This window comes from Bufo bufo, chromosome 5 (genome assembly GCF_905171765.1).
Source record: "Bufo bufo chromosome 5, aBufBuf1.1, whole genome shotgun sequence".
Classification (NCBI taxonomy): domain Eukaryota; kingdom Metazoa; phylum Chordata; class Amphibia; order Anura; family Bufonidae; genus Bufo; species Bufo bufo.
Genome location: NC_053393.1, coordinates 471,217,056 through 471,237,784, shown reverse-complemented (window position 1 = coordinate 471,237,784; position 20,729 = coordinate 471,217,056).

Here is a 20,729-nt window from a genome sequence, read left to right as displayed (position 1 = left end):
CAAGCTCATTGATCTTATTCCCTAGACTGCGAGCATTTGTAGACAAGACTCTGAGCTTGTCATTTCTTAACCTTTGTGCTACTGGCCTAGCAGGGAGAGAAGCTGACATCACAGGTCATGTGACTCTCAGTGAAATCTGAGAAAAGAGCCACTGCAGATGCAGTAAGTCAATTGCAAACCCCTTACATTTGATTAGTTAAAAACATACAAAGTACAAAAAAACAACTCAGACAAACCCTTTAAGAACTTTTGCCACCTTGTATGTACTGAAACCACCAAAATTGTATATCTAAATTTGGCGAATTGACACCTATTTTGCTTGCTAAAATTCCAAGTTTATTATATCTTAATACACATGCACTGACAAACAAAAGGGTAAGCAATGTTTAGAACTTTTGACTTTCAAGCTTCATATCTCACCATCCACTACATCTTTGAATGTGAGACTACCATCATTTTATAGACAATCATTTTGGCTATCTCATACATACATAAATTGGACTTGCAACTATTAAGCATATGATTAGTTACACAGATTCTTGTCATGTAACTGCATTGTTACTGTTTTGCGCCTAAAATTCAAAATTTTTATTTTTATTTTTATTATTTTGTTAGTATTTTGTACATCCACCTTGGGCTTTCAACACTGCCTGAATCCTTCTGGGCATGCCTTCAAGCATGTCTCAACTGAAATCGGTTCCCAGGTCTCTTCTACATGTTAATGTTGGTGCATACTGGTCGACTTACTTGGGTACGAATACAAATGTTTCTTCAACTCTACCCACAAGTATTCGACTGGGTTGAGGTCTGGGGACTGTGGGGGCCAATCCAGCACCTCTACTTCATTGTCATTGAACCATTTCTTTGCTATTCTTGATGTATGCTTTGGGTCATCGTCCTGCTAGAACACTATGTCATCCTTTTCTTACCAATAGTACTCGAGTGTACGAATTAACTCATCTTGTAGGATACTCACATATAGATCAGCATTGAGACAAACATTGATCCTTGTCAAGTTTTCAGTGCCTTTGGCTGTGAAACAACCCAATATCATCAGGCTTCCTCCACTGAACTTGACAGTTCCTTCAATTTCTCGATCAGTTAGCACCCTTTTCCCTTGTTTCTTCCAGACCCATTTGCACCCATCAGAGCCAAGTCTATTGACTTTCGTCTTATTGCTCCAATCACCTGTTTCCAATCTTTTACTTTCCACTGTTTTTACTTTTTTGCAAACCTGGAGCCAATGCTTCTTATGATGATATTGAACTCAAGGCTTCTTCACCTTTTTTTTCCAGACATGTGTAATATGCGTTGAACGGTGCTTGCATGTACGCCTGTGATTTCATTTTCAGCTTCAATCACCCATTTAAAATATTCTACTGTCCACTGTTTGTACTTTTTTGTAAACTCAACCTGACACTTCTTATGACGATATTGAAGTTGAGGCTCCTTTACCTTTTTTTGGGCCACTATTCCAGACTTGTGTAATGAGCGTCGCATGGTGCTTGTATGGACGTCTGTGATCTCACTATATGAGCCACCTCCACTGCTGTGTTTGTCACACCAGAACTGATAGAGAATAGGGATGAGCGAACCCGAACTGTATAGTTCGGGTTCGTACCGAATTTTGGGGTGTCCGTGACACGGACCCGAACATTTTCGTAAAAGTCTGTGTTTGGGTTCGGTGTTCGGCGCTTTCTTGGCGCTTTTTGAAAGGCTGCAAAGCAGCCAATCAACAAGCGTCATACTACTTGCCCCAAGAGGCCATCACAGCCTTGCCTACTATTGGCATGGCTGTGATTGGCCAGTGCAGCATGTGACCCAGCCTCTATATAAGCTTGGGTCACGTTGCGCTGCACGTCACTCTGCTGATTGAAGCATAGGGAGAGGTTGCAGCTGCGACGTTAGGGCGAGATTAGGCAGTGATTAACTCCTCCAAAAGACTTCATTCTGTCATCGATCTGCAGCTGTGGATCATTGAAGTGCTAAAATTGACTTGCTCACTTTTTTGAGGCTGCCCAGAGCATTTTTAGATCACTTTATTTCTGGGGTGATCGGCGGCCATTTTGTGACTTGTGGTGCGCCAGCACAAGCTATCACCAAGTGTATTTAACCATCAATAGTGTGGCTATTTTGTGCTATATCCTACATCAGCTGCAGGCTGAGCCTGTGTCACCCAAGTGCATTTAACCATCAACAGTCTGGTTATTTTTTGGCCATATACTACATCAGCTGCAGGCTGAGCCTGTGTCACCGAAGTGCATTTAACCATCAACAGTCTGATTATTTTTTGGCCATATACTACATCTGGTGCAGGCTGAGCCTGTGTCACCCAAGCGCATTTAACCATCAACAGTGTGGTTATTTTTTGGCCATATACTACATCAGGGGCAAGTTGAGCCTGTCACCAAGCGCCTAAAAAATAGACCTGACATTTCTATTCAACCAAATCTGTACTGTTTTAGCTGGTCAAGTTATTTGTAGTGACCGTAAAAGCACACTTTTTGTTCTGGGTTGAAAAACTATTCCCAAATTTGCCATTCTCAAAATAACTAGTTTCTGGTATATGAGGCCTACTTGAAATCTATCCCAAAAAGGATATCTTACATTGAAGGTACTGATAGTGTCATTCAGAAAAACCTAAGACACACGCTACCGTGCAGATAGAAGTCTGATTCTGAGATTAAACCTTAACCTGTCACACAGTGCAAAAAAAAACAGGTCTCACATTTCTATTCAAGCAAATCTGTACTGTTTTAGCTGGTCAAGTTATTTGTAGCGACCGTAAAAGCACTTTTTTTTTTCTGGGTTAAAAAACTATTCCCAAATTTGCCATTCTCAAAATAACTAGTTTCTGGTATTTGAGGCCTACTTGAAATCTATCCCAAAAAGGATATCTTACATTGAAGGTACTGATAGTGTCATTCAGAAAAACCTAAGACACACGCTACCGTGCAGATAGAAGTCTGATTCTGAGATTAAACCTTAACCTGTCACACAGTGCAAAAAAAAACAGGTCTCACATTTCTATTCAAGCAAATCTGTACTGTTTTAGCTGGTCAAGTTATATGTAGCGACCGTAAAAGCCCTTTTTTTTTTCTGGGTTGAAAAACTATTCCCAAATTTGCCATTCTCAAAATAACTAGTTTCTGGTATTTGAGGCCTACTTGAAATCTATCCCAAAAAGGATATCTTACATTGAAGGTACTGATAGTGTCATTCAGAAAAACCTAAGACACACGCTACCGTGCAGATAGAAGTCTGATTCTGAGATTAAACCTTAACCTGTCACACAGTGCAAAAAAAAACTGGTCTCACATTTCTATTCAAGCAAATCTGTACTGTTTTAGCTGGTCAAGTTATTTGTAGCGACCGTAAAAGACCTTTTTTTTTTCTGGTTTGAAAAACTATTCCCGAATTTGCCATTCTCAAAATAACTAGTTTCTGGTATTAGAGGCCTACTTGAAATCTATCCCAAAAAGGATATCTTACATTGAAGGTACTGATAGTGTCATTCAGAAAAACCTAAGACACACGCTACCGTGCAGATAGAAGTCTGATTCTGTGATTAAACCTTAACCTGTCACACAGTGCAAAAAAAAACAGGTCTCACATTTCTATTCAAGCAAATCTGTACTGTTTTAGCTGGTCAAGTTATTTGTAGCGACCGTAAAAGCACATTTTTTTTTCTGGGTTGAAAAACTATTCCCAAATTTGCCATTCTCAAAATAACTAGTTTCTGGTATTTGAGGCCTACTTGAAATCTATCCCAAAAAGGATATCTTACATTGAAGGTGCTGATAGTGTCATTCAGAAAAACCTAAGACACACGCTACCGTGCAGATAGAAGTCTGATTCTGTGATTAAACCTATACCTGTCACACAGCGCAAAAAAAACAGGCCTCACATTTCTATTCAACCAAATCTGTACTGTTTTAGCTGGTCAAGTTATTTGTAGTGACCGTAAAAGCACTTTTTTTTTCTGGGTTGAAAAACTATTCCCAAATTTGCCATTCTCAAAATAAGTAAGTTTCTGGTATTTGAGGCCTACTTGAAATCTATCCCAAAAAGGATATCTTACATTGAAGGTGCTGATAGTGTCATTCAGAAAAACCTAAGACACACGCTACCGTGCAGATAGAAGTCTGATTCTGTGATTAAACCTATACCTGTCACACAGCGCAAAAAAAAACAGGCCTCACATTTCTATTCAACCAAATCTGTACTGTTTTAGCTGGTCAAGTTATTTGTAGTGACCGTAAAAGCACATTTTTTTTTCTGGGTTGAAAAACTATTCCCAAATTTGCCATTCTCAAAATAACTAGTTTCTGGTATTTGAGGCCTACTTGAAATCTATCCCAAAAAGGATATCTTACATTGAAGGTGCTGATAGTGTCATTCAGAAAAACCTAAGACACACGCTACCGTGCAGATAGAAGTCTGATTCTGTGATTAAACCTATACCTGTCACACAGCGCAAAAAAAAAAAAGGCCTCACATTTCTATTCAACCAAATCAGTACTGTTTTAGCTGGTCAAGTTATTATAATAGTGACCGTAAAAGCACTTTTTTTTTTCTAGGTTGAAAAACTATTCCCAAATTTGCCATTCTCAAAATAACTAGTTTCTGGTATTTGAGGCCTACTTGAAATCTATCCCAAAAAGGATATCTTACATTGAAGTTGCTGATAGTGTCATTCAGAAAAACCTAAGACACACGCTACCGTGCAGATAGAAGTCTGATTCTGTGATTAAACCTATACCTGTCACACAGCGCAAAAAAAAACAGTTCTCACATTTCTATTCAACCAAATCTGTACTGTTTTAGCTGGTCAAGTTATTTGTAGTGACCGTAAAAGCACTTTTTTTTTCTAGGTTGAAAAACTATTCCCAAATTTGCCGTTCTCAAAATAACTAGTTTCTGGTATTTGAGGCCTACTTGAAATCTATCCCAAAAAGGATATCTTACATTGAAGGTGCTGATAGTGTCGTTCAGAAAAACCTAAGACACACGCTACCGTGCAGATAGAAGTCTGATTCTGTGATTAAACCTATACCTGTCACACAGCGCAAAAAAAAACAGGCCTCACATTTCTATTCAACCAAATCTGTACTGTTTTAGCTGGTCAAGTTATTTGTAGTGACCGTAAAAGCACATTTTTTTTTCTAGGTTGAAAAACTATTCCCAAATTTGCCATTCTCAAAATAACTAGTTTCTGGTATTTGAGGCCAACTTGAAATCTATCCCAAAAAGGATATCTTACTTTGAAGGTGCTGATAGTGTCATTCAGAAAAACCTAAGACACACGCTACCGTGCAGATAGAAGTCTAATTCTGTGATTAAACCTATACCTGTCACACAGCGCAAAAAAAAACAGGCCTCACATTTCTATTCAACCAAATCTGTACTGTTTTAGCTGGTCAAGTTATTTGTATTGACCGTAAAAGCAGACTTTTTGTTCTGGGTTGAAAAAGCATTCCCAAATTTGCCACTCTCAAAATAACTAGTTTCTGCAATATGAGGCCTACTTGAAATCTATCCCAAAAAGGATATCTTACATTGAAGGTGCTGATAGTGTCGTTCAGAAAAACCTAAGACACATGCTACCGTGCAGATAGAAGTCTGATTCTGTGATTAAACCTATACCTGTCACACAGCGCAAAAAAAAACAGGCCTCACATCTCTATTCAACCAAATCTGTACTGTTTTAGCTGGTCAAGTTATTTGTAGTGACCGTAAAAGCACACTTTTTGTTCTGGGTTGAAAAACTATTCACAAATTTGCCATTCTCAAAATTGTGGTGAACGGGAACAATGAGGAAAACATCTAATAAGGGACGCGGACGTGGACATGGTCGTGGTGGTGTTAGTGGACCCTCTGGTGCTGGGAGAGGACGTGGCCATTCTGCCACAGCCACACGTCCTAGTGAACCAACTACCTCAGGTCCCAGTAGCCAGCAGAATTTACAGCCATATTTGGTGGGGCCCAATGCCGTTCTAAGGATGGTAAGGCCTGAGCAGGTACAGGCATTAGTCAATTGAGTGGCCGACAGTGGATCCAGCACGTTCACATTATCTCCCACCCAGTCTTCTGCAGAAAGCGCACAGATGGCGCATGAAAACCCAGCCCATCAGTCTGTCACATCAACCCCATGCATATCAGGGAAACTGTCTGAGCCTCAAGTTATGCAGCAGTCTCTTATGCTGTTTGAAGACTCTGCTGCCAGGGTTTCCCAAGGGCATCCACCTAGCCCTTCCCCAGGGGTGGAAGAGATAGAATGCACTAACGCACAACCACTTATATTTCCTGATGATGAGGACATGGGAATACCACCTCAGCACGTCTCTAATGATGACGAAACACAGGTGCCAACTGCTGCGTCTTTCTGCAGTGTGCAGACTGAACAGGAGGTCAGGGATGAAGACTGGGTGGAAGACGATGCAGGGGACGATGAGGTCCTAGACCCCACATGGAATAAAGGTCGTGCCACTGACTTTCACAGTTCGGAGGAAGAGGCAGTGGTGAGACCGAGCCAACAGCGTAGCAAAAGAGGGAGCAGTGGGCAAAATCAGAACACCCGCTGCCAAGAGACTCCGCCTGCTACTGACCGCCGCCATCTGGGACCGAGCACCCCAAAGGCAGCTTCAAGGAGTTCCCTGGCATGGCACTTCTTCAAACAATGTGCCATCAGAGCCTGAATCGAGGCATTAGCGTTCTGAACCTTAGCACAACCTGCATGACCAGGCACCTGCATGCAAAGCATGAACTGCAGTGGAGTAAACACCTTAAAAACAAGGAAGTCACTCAGGCTCCCCCTGCTACCTCTTCTGCTGCTGCCGCCTCGGCCTCTTCTGCTGCTGCCGCCGCCTCGGCCTCTTCTGCTGCTGCTGCCGCCGCCTCGGCCTCTTCCTCTGCCTCTGGAGGAACGTTGGCACCTGCCGCCCAGCAAACATGGGATGTACCACCAACACCACCACCTGCGTCACCAAGCATCTCAACCATGTCACACGGCAGCGTTCAGCTCTCCATCTCACAAACATTTGATAAAAAACGTAAATTCCCACCTAGCCACCCTCGATCCCTGGCCCTGAATGCCAGCATTTCTAAACTACTGGCCTATGAAATGCTGTCATTTAGGCTGGTGGACACACACAGCTTCAAACAGCTCATGTCACTTGCTGTCCCACAGTATGTTGTTCCCAGCCGCCACTACTTCTCCAAGAGAGCCGTGCCTTCCCTGCACAACCAAGTGTCCGATAAAATCAAGTGTGCACTGCGCAACGCCATCTGTGGCAAGGTCCATCTAACCACAGATACGTGGACCAGTAAGCACGGCCAGGGACGCTATATCTCCCTAACTGCACACTGGGTAAATGTAGTGGCGGCTGGGCCCCAGGCGGAGAGCTGTTTGGCGCACGTCCTTCCGCGGCCAAGGATCGCAGGGCAACATTCTTTACCTCCTGTCTCCTCCTCCTCCTACTCAGCTTCCTCCTCCTCTTCTTTCACTTGCTCATCCAGTCAGCCACACACCTTCACCACCAACTTCAGCACAGCACGGGGTAAACGTCAGCAGGCCATTCTGAAACTCATATGTTTGGGGGACAGGCCCCACACCGCACAGGAGTTGTGGCGGGGTATAGAACAACAGACCGACGAGTGGTTGCTGCCGGTGAGCTTCAAGCCCGGCCTGGTGGTGTGCGATAATGGGCGAAATCTCGTTGCAGCTCTGGGACTAGCCGGTTTGACGCACATCCCTTGCCTGGCGCATGTGCTGAATTTGGTGGTGCAGAAGTTCATTCGCAACTACCCCGACATGTCAGAGCTGCTGCATAAAGTGCGGGCCGTCTGTTCGCGCTTCCGGCGTTCACACCCTGCCGCTGCTCGCCTGTCTGCGCTACAGCGTAACTTCGGCCTTCCCGCTCACCGCCTTATATGCGGCGTGCCCACCAGGTGGAACTCCACCTTGCATATGCTGGACAGACTGTGCGAGCAGCAGCAGGCCATAGTGGAGTTTCAGCTGCAGCACGCACGGGTCAGTCGCACTGTGGATCAGACCCACTTCACCACCAATGACTGGGCCTCCATGCGAGACCTGTGTGCCCTGTTGCGCTGTTTCGAGTACTCCACCAACATGGCCAGTGGCGATGACGCCGTTATCAGCGTTACAATACCACTTCTATGTCTCCTTGAGAAAACACTTAGGGCGATGATGGAAGAGGAGGTGGCCCAGGAGGAAGAGGAGGAAGAGGGGTCATTTTTAGCACTTTCAGGCCAGTCTCTTCGAAGTGACTCAGAGGGAGGTTTTTTGCAACACCAGAGGCCAGGTACAAATGTGGCCAGACAGGGCCCACTACTGGAGGACGAGGAGGACGAGGATGAGGAGAAGGTGGAGGAGGATGAGGATGAAGCATGTTCACAGTGGGGTGGCACCCAAAGCAGCTCGGGCCCATCACTGGTGCGTGGCTGGGGGGAAACACAGGACGATGACGATACGCCTCCCACAGAGGACAGCTTGTCCTTACCTCTGGGCAGCCTGGCACACATGAGCGACTACATGCGGCAGTGCCTGCGCAACGACAGCAGAGTTGCCCACATTTTAACGTGTGCGGACTACTGGGTTGCCACCCTGCTGGATCCCCGGTACAAAGACAATGTGCCCACCTTACTTCCTACACTGGAGCGTGATAGGAAGATGCGCGAGTACAAGCGCACGTTGGTAGACGCGCTACTGAGAGCATTCCCAAATGTCACAGGGGAACCAGTGGAAGCCCAAGGCGAAGGCAGAGGAGGAGCAAGAGGTCGCCAACGCAGCTGTGTCACGCCCAGCTCCTCTGAGGGCAGGGTTAGCATGGCAGAGATGTGGAAAAGTTTTGTCAACACGCCACAGCTAAGTGCACCACCGCCTGATACGGAACGTGTTAGCAGGAGGCAACATTTCACTAACATGGTAGAACAGTACCTGTGCACACCCCTCCACGTACTGACTGATGGTTTGGCCCCATTCAACTTCTGGGTCTCCAAATTGTCCAGAGCTAGCCTTTTATGCCTTGGAGGTGCTGGGCTGCCCGGCGGCCAGCGTTTTGTCTGAACGTGTATTCAGCACGGCAGGGGGCGTCATTACAGACAAACGCAGCCGCCTGTCTACAGCCAATGTGGACAAGCTGACGTTCATAAAAATGAACCAGGCATGGATCCCACAGGACCTGTCCATCCCTTGTGCAGATTAGATATTAACTACCTCCCCTTAACAATATATTATTCTACTCCAGGGCACTTCCTCATTCAATACTCTTTTTAATTTCATTTTACCATTATATTGCGGGGCAACCCAAAGTTGAATGAACCTCTCCTCTGTCTGGGTGCCGGGGCCTAAATGTGTGACAGTGGCCTGTTCCAGTGGTGGGTGATGTGAAGCCTGATTCTCTGCTATGACATGAATACAGATTCTGCGCTGACATAAGGCCAGATTCTCTGTTACGGGACCTCTCTCCTCTGCCTGGGTGCCTGGGCCTAAATGTGTGACAGTGGCCTGTTCCAGTGGTGGGTGACGTGAAGCCTGATTCTCTGCTATGACATGAAGACAGATTCTGTGCTGACATAAGGCCAGATTCTCTGTTACGGGACCTCTCTCCTCTGCCTGGGTGTCGGGGCCTAAATGTGTGACAGTGGCCTGTTCCAGTGGTGGGTGACGTGAAGCCTGATTCTCTGCTATGACATGAAGACAGATTCTGCGCTGACATAAGGCCAGATTCTCTGTTACGGGACCTCTCTCCTCTGCCTGGGTGCCTGGGCCTAAATGTGTGACAGTGGCCTGTTCCAGTGGTGGGTGACGTGAAGCCTGATTCTCTGCTATGACATGAAGACAGATTCTGCGCTGACATAAGTCCAGATTCTCTGTTACGGGACCGCTCTCCTCTGTCTGGGTGCCGGGGCCTAAATATGTGACAGTGGCCTGTTCCAGTGGTGGGTGACGTGAAGCCTGATTCTCTGCTATGACATGAATACAGATTCTGCGCTGACATAAGGCCAGATTCTCTGTTACGGGACCTCTCTCCTCTGCCTGGGTGCCTGGGCCTAAATGTGTGACAGTGGCCTGTTCCAGTGGTGGGTGACGTGAAGCCTGATTCTCTGCTATGACATGAATACAGATTCTGCGCTGACATAAGGCCAGATTCTCTGTTACGGGACCTCTCTCCTCTGCCTGGGTGCCTGGGCCTAAATGTGTGACAGTGGCCTGTTCCAGTGGTGGGTGACGTGAAGCCTGATTCTCTGCTATGACATGAAGACAGATTCTGCGCTGACATAAGGCCAGATTCTCTGTTACGGGACCGCTCTCCTCTGTCTGGGTGTCGGGGCCTAAATGTGTGACAGTGGCCTGTTCCAGTGGTGGGTGACGTGAAGCCTGATTCTCTGCTATGACATGAAGACAGATTCTGCGCTGACATAAGGCCAGATTCTCTGTTACGGGACCTCTCCTCTGCCTGGGTGCCTGGGCCTAAATGTGTGACAGTGGCCTGTTCCAGTGGTGGGTGACGTGAAGCCTGATTCTCTGCTATGACATGAAGACTGATTCTGCGCTGACATAAGGCCAGATTCTCTGTTACGGGACCTCTCTCCTCTGCCTGGGTGCCGGGGCCTAAATGTGTGACAGTTGCCTGTTCCAGTGGTGGGTGACTTGAAGCCTGATTCTCTGCTATGACATGAAGACAGATTCTGCGCTGACATAAGGCCAGATTCTCTGTTACGGGACCGCTCTCCTCTGTCTGGGTGCCGGGGCCTAAATGTGTGACAGTGGCCTGTTCCAGTGGTGGGTGACGTGAAGCCTGATTCTCTGCTATGACATGAAGACTGATTCTGCGCTGACATAAGGCCAGATTCTCTGTTACGGGACCTCTCTCCTCTGCCTGGGTGCCTGGGCCTAAATGTGTGACAGTGGCCTGTTCCAGTGGTGGGTGACGTGAAGCCTGATTCTCTGCTATGACATGAAGACAGATTCTGCGCTGACATAAGGCCAGATTCTCTGTTACGGGACCGCTCTCCTCTGTCTGGGTGTCGGGGCCTAAATGTGTGACAGTGGCCTGTTCCAGTGGTGGGTGACGTGAAGCCTGATTCTCTGCTATGACATGAAGACAGATTCTGCGCTGACATAAGGCCAGATTCTCTGTTACGGGACCTCTCCTCTGCCTGGGTGCCTGGGCCTAAATGTGTGACAGTGGCCTGTTCCAGTGGTGGGTGACGTGAAGCCTGATTCTCTGCTATGACATGAAGACTGATTCTGCGCTGACATAAGGCCAGATTCTCTGTTACGGGACCTCTCTCCTCTGCCTGGGTGCCGGGGCCTAAATGTGTGACAGTTGCCTGTTCCAGTGGTGGGTGACTTGAAGCCTGATTCTCTGCTATGACATGAAGACAGATTCTGCGCTGACATAAGGCCAGATTCTCTGTTACGGGACCGCTCTCCTCTGTCTGGGTGCCGGGGCCTAAATGTGTGACAGTGGCCTGTTCCAGTGGTGGGTGACGTGAAGCCTGATTCTCTGCTATGACATGAAGACTGATTCTGCGCTGACATAAGGCCAGATTCTCTGTTACGGGACCTCTCTCCTCTGCCTGGGTGCCTGGGCCTAAATGTGTGACAGTGGCCTGTTCCAGTGGTGGGTGACGTGAAGCCTGATTCTCTGCTATGACATGAAGACAGATTCTGCGCTGACATAAGGCCAGATTCTCTGTTACGGGACCGCTCTCCTCTGTCTGGGTGTCGGGGCCTAAATGTGTGACAGTGGCCTGTTCCAGTGGTGGGTGACGTGAAGCCTGATTCTCTGCTATGACATGAAGACAGATTCTGCGCTGACATAAGGCCAGATTCTCTGTTACGGGACCTCTCCTCTGCCTGGGTGCCTGGGCCTAAATGTGTGACAGTGGCCTGTTCCAGTGGTGGGTGACGTGAAGCCTGATTCTCTGCTATGACATGAAGACAGATTCTGCGCTGACATAAGGCCAGATTCTCTGTTACGGGACCTCTCCTCTGCCTGGGTGCCTGGGCCTAAATGTGTGACAGTGGCCTGTTCCAGTGGTGGGTGACGTGAAGCCTGATTCTCTGCTATGACATGAAGACTGATTCTGCGCTGACATGAAGCCAGATTCTCTGCTATGGCATGAAGAGACTGATTCTCTGCTGACATGAAGCCAGATTCTTTGCTATGGCATGAAGAGACTGATTCTCTGCTGACGTGAAGCCAGATTCTCTGCTATGGGACCTCTGTCCAATTGATATTGGTTCATTTTTATTTTTTAAATTTTAATTTTAATTCATTTCCCTATCCACATTTGTTTGCAGGGGATTTACCTACATGTTGCTGCCTTTTGCAGCCCTCTAGCTCTTTCCTGGGCTGTTTTACAGCCTTTTTAGTGCCCAAAAATTCGGGTCCCCATTGACTTCAATGGGGTTCGGGTTCGGGACGAAGTTCGGATCGGGTTCGGATCCCGAACCCGAACATTTACGGGAAGTGGTCAATCCATTTCATGGTCAATCCAGGCCTTGTTCATTTTTAGAAGAGTCAACCTGTCAGCATTTTCAGTTGACAGGCGGATACGCTTATCTGTTATAATGCCACCAGCAGCACTAAATACCCGCTCAGACAAAACGCTGGCGGCAGGGCAGGCCAGCACCTTCAAGGCGTAGAGGGCCAGTTTGCGCCACGTGTCCAGCTTGGACACCTAGTAGTTGTATAGCACTGAGGGATCATGTACTCCTTCACCATCTTCCAAAAATTTTCCCTCCTTGTGACACTAGGCCGCACATCAGGGTGAGGGTGCTGGCGGCGTGTCATGAATCTGTCCCAGGCTCTGGAGAGTGTTGCCCTGCCTCTGTTGGAACTTCTGCTGTGTTCCCTTGTCTCCCCTACTCGGTTGGCCAAGGAACTACGGTCTCTGCCACCAGCGTTGTCAGATGGAAATTTTTGGAGCAATTTTTCAACAAGGATCTTCTGGTATTGCACCGTTTTGCTCGTCCTCTCCACCAGAGGAATGAGAGATGAGAAGTTCTCTTTGTAGCGGGGGTCAAGAAGGGTGAACAACCAGTAATCCGCGTTGTCTAAAATCTGTATAAAGCGCGGGTCATGGTAAAGGCAGCCTAAGATGAAGTCATTCATGTGTGCAAGAGTACCAACAGGCAAGATTTCACTGTTGTCATCAGGAGGATCACTCTCAATCTCCTCATCCTCTTCCTCCTCTTCTGACCACCCACGCTGAACAGATGGAATTAAACTTTCATGGGTACTACTCTCTGCAGCAGAGGCAACCGTCTCCTTCTCCTCCTCCTCCTCCTCTTCATTGTCCAATTCGCGTTGAGAAGACAAACTTAGGGTGGTCTGGCTATCACCCTTTGTAATGTCTTCCCCCATTTCCACCTCTTCCACATGCAAAGCGTCATCCTTAATTGTGAGCAGCGAGCGTTTGAGTAGACACAGAAGTGGGATGGTTACGCTGATAATAGCGTTATCGCTGCTCACCACCTGTGTTAATTCCTCAAAGTTTCTTAAAACCTCACAGAGGTCAGACATCCATGCACACTCGCTTGTGAATAGTGGAAGCTGACTGGAAAGGCGAAGACCATGTTGCAGCTGGTATTCCACTACTGCCCTCTGCTGCTCACAAAGCCTGGTTCTAGGTTGAGTGGCGAGAGCCACAGCTCAGTCTGGTCTCTTATACCTGCCACAGCTCTGCGGCGGTGTGCTGTTTGTCCCCTAAGCATATCAGCTTCAGCATGACCTGTTGCATCTTCCCCACTGTAGTGCTACACTTATTCCAGCTACCGACTGATGGCTGACTGGTACTGCAGGCGGATAATTCGGAGGTGGAAGTGGAAGAGGAGGCGGAGGAGTAGAAGTGGGGTTTGGAGCCACTAACGTAGGTGCTGGGGGAAACCCTGATCGACGTAGGGCCCGCAATCCTTGGTGTCGGTAGCATCTGTGCCATCCCAGGGTACGACTCACTCCCGGCCTCCACAACATTCACCCAGTGTGCCATCAGGGAAATGTAGCGTCCCTGGCCAAATGCACTTGTCCATGTGTCCGTGGTTAAGTGGACCTTCCCAGTAACTGCGTTGGTCAGGGCACGTGTGATGTTACGGGACACATGTTGATGTAAGGCGGGCAAGGCACACCTTGAAAAATAGTGGCAGCTGGGGACTGTGTAACGCGGGACGGCTGCCGACATCCGGGACTGGGACACGAAAGTGGATGTGGTCGCTGATGGTGCTTCCGAAGGTCCAGGTGCAGGGCAGGAGACAGTCGACAGGGGATTGGCCAGCACTTAACATAGGGGAAAAGGAGGCAGTGGTGTGACCCGCAGACACAGATTGTGGACCCAGGCATTAGTCTCACTTATTACGGTGCTTGGATGCCATGTGGAGGATCATGCTGGTGGTGGTGAGGTTGCTAGTGTTCATGCCCCAGCTCATTTTCGTATGGCACAGGTTGCAAACTACTATTCTTTTGTCGTCTGCACTTTCCTCAAAAAAGTGCCATACTGCGGAACATCTACCGCAGATTTCCGCAAGGGGGTGCCCACTGCCTCTTCCAGCCTGCTGCGGTGCTGCAGATCATTCCCCCTCTGTCCTGCTGTCCTCGCTTGGCTTTCCACCTTCCCAGGTTGGGTCAGTGACCTCATCGTCCACCACCTCCTCTTCCACTTCCTCACTCTGATCATCCTCCTGATTTGTTGACCTAACCACAACCTCAGTGATTGACAACTGTGTCTCATCCTCTTCATCAACCTCTTGCTGTTGACTCATTGGCAACTGTATCTCATCATCATTCACCTCATTAAACACTAATTGCCGTTCCCCCCTGTCATGTTCTTGTGACTGTGGATGCTTAAGAGGTTGGGAATCAGGGCACAAGATCTCATGTCCTTCTTCAAGCCTGCTTGGCGAGAGGGCCAAATCAAGTAATGGCGATGAAAAGAGTTCCTTGGAATATCCAAATGTGGGATCACTTGTTTGGCCAGACTGTACATGGTGGGAGGAAGGAGGATCAGGGTGAGGATTGTGTTGACCAGACTCCTGGCTACTGAGACTGGACTTGGTGAAAGACAGGGTGGTGCTTAACCGACTGGAATCATTATCTGCTGCAATCCAACCGACCACCAGCTCTCACGGGGCTGGCTGTTAAAGCGTTATTCTGCGCCGCCCTGCAAACTGGGACATGAAGCTAGGTATCATGGATGATTGTTTTTCTTGTGCTCTGTCAGCAGGAACAGTTTCACCGCACTCAACATCACGGCCATTTCCCCATCCCTTACTGCTCGCCTTCTTCATTTTAAATGTGATATATGCTTAAAATTATGTCACACGTACAGTAGCGTAGGATTTGGAAGTGTATGTGCAAAAAAATTTACAAAGGTATTTGTGATGAGGAAACGTTATACAGGACAGGTACCACAGGTAATGTCACTGTTCGCAGTGTCTATGGAAAAAGTACACTGGATGTCACTGATATTTTAGGGATGCGCGCACTTTAAACAGGAGATGTGGAGCGAATAATTCAACTGTCCGCAGCGGACACCATGTATGAAAAAAGTACACTGGATGTCACTGATATTTTAGGGATGCACACACTTTACACAGGAGATGTGGTGCGAATAATTTAACTGTCCACAGCAGCCTATTACACGGTATTTAGCGTAGGATGTGCCGTGCATCGAGATGCTCGAGCCGAACAGGTGTTTAGCCGAATATGCTCGATCAACAATATTGTGCTCCAATGTCCCCCTACTCCTCCAGTTCAGCCCCCCACAGGGCTCATGTGGCCATGAGATCTAGGCATGTCTCCAGTCTGCTGACCAGCCAGAATCACCAGCATCTGTTGCAGGACATGAAGCAGTGGAATAACGTTGTTTATCTCGTAGTCCTGGCGACTGACAAATAATGTAGCCTCCTCAAAGGGCCTGAGCTAACAGAGGCAGGTGTCACGTGTGAGCTGCCACTGGCTGACATCGAAGTTACACAGGGGAGTACTCCTGTCCGCTTGAATCATCAGGAAATCGTTTCTCTTTTCAAGTCGGTCCAAAATATGGAGGGTGGAATTCCAACGGGTGGAAACGTTGCATATCACCCGATGTTGGGGGATGCCATTCTGCCGCTGCAGCTCAATGAGGGTGCTTTGCGGTATACGAGTGGCTGAAGTGCATGCAAAGTTTCCTGCACATTTTTAGGATGTCCTGCAGATGGGTGGAAGACTTCAGGATCCGCTTGACAACCAGATTGAACACGTGTGCCATGCAGGGCACATGGCTCAGCCTTCCTTGAAGCAGCGCTGACACCATGTTCTTCCCGTTGTCGGTCAGCATGGTTCTGATTTTCAGTTGTCACAGAGAAAGCGAGGATTCTAATTCTTGCTGCATCACACGGAGCAGTTCCTCCCCTGTGTAACTCTGTTCACAAGGCAAACCAGGTGCAGAACAGCATGACACCGCTGAGCCCTGCACATGTGGTATGCTGGAGGGGCACTGTGACTTGTCCCTGCAGTGGAGGCTGAGAACATGGTGGAGGATGAGGAGGCAGAGGCGGACATTGTCGCAGGACCAACGGCGTGATAACTTGCAGGCGGAAGCGGCGTCACCTGGCCAAGTTGCTGGTGTGACTGTGCAGGAACCATATTCACGCATTGGGATTTAAAAGACATGTATTGTCTCTGACCATAGTTTCAGCTCCACACCTCGGCACTGCCATGCATTTTGGCAGACACCTACAGGCTCAAGGACTGGCCCACCTTCTGTTATACATACATGTTAAGGGCTAGTACTGCCTTTTTGGCAAAGAAATGACAGCTTGGGAGTCTCCACCTTGGCTCGGCACAAGCCATCAGTTCTCTGAAAGGTGCAGGGTCCACCACTTGGAAAGGGAGGGACTGCAGCACCAGCAACTTGGCCAGGAGCACATTCAGCTTCTGCGCCGTTGGATGAATGCACACATACTGTTGTTTCTTGGCAATCGCTTTGGTGATCGATTACTGACAGAATGACTGACGAGGAGTAGGAGGAGGAGCAGGAACATCAGGACCAGCAGATGATTGGAAGGACAGACAGCTCCCTTCGGCTGAGGTGGTGGAGCCTTGATTGCCTGAAATTGGATGCGTGCCACTGGATGATGTAGCAGTTGCTGCGGCAGGTTGGAGCACCACATCGGAGCCATAATTCTCCTAGGCCACTTTATGGTGATGCTGCATATGTTGATGCAGGTCCATGGTGCCAACATTGGCACCCTAGCCACGCTTCACCTTCTGCCCACATATTCTACAAATGGCCATGTTCACCTCCTCCGGCAGCTTAAGAAAATACTGCCACACTACCGAGTAGGTGAGTTTACCCCCAACACTCCGCACTGACTGACTGATACTGCCGCTGATTCCACGAACCCCTTCACCACTACTTTCCGGGCAGGAAGGCTCCTGCGAAGCAGTTGGTCTACCCCAGGCACGTTTGGCTCCCAACCTCCCACTGCTGCCACCCTGCTGACTCCCGGCCACGCTAGCGACTTGCTGGCTTCACCGCTGCCTCACGGGCAATCTGCCACCCTCTTCTCCCAATGATGATTCTCCCCCTGAAATGGTTTTCACTTCACAGGTGTGCCCTGTCAGGTTTAATAAGTGGGATTTCTTGCCTTATAAATGGGGTTGGGACCATCAGTTGCGTTGAGGAGAAGTCAGGTGGATACACAGCTGATAGTCCTACTGAATAGACTGTTAGAATTTGTATTATGGCAAGAAAAAAGCAGCTAAGTAAAGAAAAACGAGTGGCCATCATTACTTTAAGAAATGAAGGTCAGTCAGTCAGCGAAAAATTGGAAAAACTTTGAAAGTAAGGGCTATTTGACCATGAAGGAGAGTGATGGGGTGCTGCGCCAGATGACCTGGCCTCCACAGTCACCGGACCTGAACCCAATCGAGATGGTTTGGGGTGAGCTGGACCGCAGAGTGAAGGCAAAAGGGCCAACAAGTGCTAAGCATCTCTGGGAACTCCTTCAAGACTGTTGGAAGACCATTTCAGGTGACTACCTCTTGAAGCTCATCAAGAGAATGCCAAGAGTGTGCAAGCAGTAATCAAAGCAAAAGGTGGCTACTTTGAAGAACCTAGAATATGACATATTTTTAGTTGTTTCACACTTGTTTATTATGTATATAATTCCACATGTGTTAATTCATAGTTTTGATGCCTTCATAGTCATGAAAATAAAGAAAACTCTTTGAATGAGAAGGTGTGTCCAAACTTTTGGTCTGTACTGTATAACTGCAACACTGAACGGCAAATAATATATATTTTTTTGCCACTAATACACACCAAAAAGGGTTGTAATTTTCTCACTTCACCACACAACGGGAAATCCTTTTTTTTTGTGTCACTAATACACACAAAAAAGGGCTTTAGAACATATAACTGCACCGCTGAATGGCAAATATATATTTTTTTTGCCACTAATACACGCCAAAAAGGGCTTTAGAACATATAACTGCACCACTGAACGGCAAATAATATATATATTTTTTGCCACTAATACACCCCAAAAGCAGCTTTAGAACATATAACTGCACTGCTAAACGGCAAATATATATATATTTTTTGCCACTAATACACGCCAAAAAGGCTGTAATTTTCTCACTTCACCACACAACAGCTAATAATTCCGTTTTTTTCTCACTAATACAAGCCAAAAAATGCTTTAGAACATATAACTGCACCGCACAAGGGCAAATAAGACAGAAATATTTTCTTGTAATAAACCCTGTTAATGGCTGTATCAAACAGCACTTGCACCCTATTAAGAACAGTTTGATGGAATTACAGAGCTTTATAATGGCAATTTGGATCCGCAGTCAGTGCAGCAAGGTGTAATAGGATTGTTACTATTACCCAGGCTGTAAACTCCCCTACTGAAGCCTGTTCTGCTTCAATACTGTGGAATGATTCCTGCCTATCCTTTCCCTGAACATCTTTACAGCAAAATAAAAGTTTTAAAGTCTTTTCTACCACTGTCCCTAGCGCCTGTTGACGCCTTTCCCTGCACTAAGTACATTGGAAAATTGTTGAATTCAAGATGGCTGAGGCTATTTATAGGGCTGTGACATCACAGGGCTAGCTGGCTGCTGATTGGCTGCATGCATGGCATTGTGGGTGATCCCTCCTTCTCAGAGTTTCTTGCTCCATGTCCTAACATGTGCAACAGCCATTTTAGGAAAAAAATGCGTTTCGTTACCATGATTCGGTGCAAATCAAATTTTTCCTCAAATTCGGATGGATTCCACTACGTCAACATTGATTCACTCATCTATAATGATGTCATCACGTTGGCCGAGATTTTCAATCAAGATGGTGGATGTCAGCTTTTCAAGCTCAAGCGAATAAGGTAAGTATTTTATTTAGTTTAGAATTTTTTACTGCCATTTAAGAAAAATAGATTTGCTACTACAAAGCACGATGAAATTCCCTGAAAATTATGACCCTTTTTGGTGTGTGTAAAATATAAGAAAAATAACTGGATCGCACATCCTCAATACTATGTTTTTATCTAAACTGCTTCTCAGCATAATAAACATCGCTTCTCAGCGCAATATGTTGTATACCTACCCCTATGCCTCATATAATACATGAGGCATTAGTATACAATTTGATCAAAAAGCATAGGCCCACTCACCGCGACAAGGTTGCCTCTTTGAATGGGACCCTAACGTAAATATGGCGCAGCACTGCACGGCGACCACCAACGCAGCAGCACCGCCCCAGCAGGCGGCAGGACCCAGAAGCCAAATAGCACCCCCGCTGTCTGGCAAAGCCACCTTGGCACTGAGCCCCACCAACCCATCAGGACAGCACCAAAGCAAAAAATGGCCGCCGTGCAGTACTGCACCATGTGAACAGGTGTGGAACCGACCCCATCACATCAAAATTTCCCTGAAAATTACAACCCTTTTTGGTGTGTATTAGTGGCAAAATAATATATGTTATTTGCTGTTCAGCAGTGCTGTTTTAATTGCTTGTGTGCAAAGAGGTATACCCCAAGAAAAAGAACATTTTCGCCAGCACCACCTTTTATATAAATAGTTAAGTGCTTAGATAAAATACGTCATAAATCGTATATGCAAGTAGTTCATAAAATAAATGAGGGTGGTTTTCTGATGAGACTGAACTAAATCTTTATATTTGATTTAAAAGTTCGCATAAAGTGCATTCAGCTTTTATTGTGGCTTGCGGCTTGCAGGCCAAGATGTTCTTAAAGGGGATGAAAAGCAATCCTGAATACTATTCACCAGTTACTGCTTGATTATAGTTTTTGCGGTTTAAATGTCCAGACCTTAGTTTATGTCTATGATGGAAAAACAAGTACTGGTATGTACTATAATCACCGCCTATACAGGTCTTACCTGCTTCTAGGTGGATAAGAATATTCGTGTTCCAAGATATGGCATTACATACCCGACCTAAGAGTTGCTGCTGTGTTCGTTTCTCCACGCTATTCAGGCAGACGCCGGTATATCACGTGGTCTGTATCAGGAAACAGGTTTGTATCTCGCAGCAAGGTATCGCAGGAACTTGGTGATGAAAATGGGATCCGAAAATTTTTGGGGGATCCGAATTTTTTGTTCTTATTTGGAGCGCTCCAATTTTTTGTAAGATTGATTTTAATAGATCATCCGTATAAAGGCCTTTTCTTAGTCCAGTGGGAGTTCTCAGCTGGT